General features: G+C 67.2%; 1 protein-coding gene across 1 annotated transcript in view; it reads right to left on the bottom strand.

Annotated features, from left to right (window-relative positions):
* Positions 1–640, bottom strand: part of MYRF (myelin regulatory factor) — a 39,027-nt gene that overhangs the window by 17,557 nt on the left and 20,830 nt on the right. The gene's annotated exons all lie outside the window — the stretch shown is intronic.

Raw genomic sequence — 640 nt, forward strand, 5'->3', positions numbered from 1 at the left:
GAGGGCACCCCCACATGGCACAGGGTCTCGGGGGTAATGGTGCGCAGGAGATGGGGGTCTGTGGGAGAGATGGGGAGGCGGGGTGGACATTAGGTTTCCAGGCACCAGCTCTCCCTGGGGCAGGGTCTCCTCATACCCACCCACTCCTGAGCCCAGCCTGGGGGCTGCCCTCCCACCCATCCCACATGGGAGGAGGCTGGGCAGCCCAATCCCACTGCAGGCCTGGGCGGGAAGGCCAGACCCTGTCCAGGGGGTAGGCAGCCTTTCACTCCATCCAAGCCCACTCCTTCCCTGGGCCGAGGCTGGCCCAGCTCCCTGGGGAGGACCCGGGTCCCAAGGCTCTCTCCCAAGCCCCTCGCAGGCCTGCTCCTCCTCTGGACTTCAGGAAGGAGTCTCCTGGGACCCCCCCAGTACAGTCCTATGGCGCGGGGTTGGGGGGGGCCCTCCTCCCACCAGCAGCCCCTCTACCGGGCTCCCAGGGGCCAGCCCCCCAGCCTGAGGGGGGGAAGCCCCAGCTCCCTTTGTTCCCCAGGAGGCATTCCAGAGATGTTTCTGGTAAGATAAACAGAACTCTTGACCCCTCTCTGGGCCGTGGGGAGACGGCTGCCTGCCATCCTTCTGCTCTTGGCCACCTGGGGGC

Source organism: Bison bison, unplaced genomic scaffold, assembly GCF_000754665.1.
Source record: "Bison bison bison isolate TAMUID 2011002044 unplaced genomic scaffold, Bison_UMD1.0 scf7180017864334, whole genome shotgun sequence".
Lineage (NCBI taxonomy): Eukaryota > Metazoa > Chordata > Mammalia > Artiodactyla > Bovidae > Bison > Bison bison.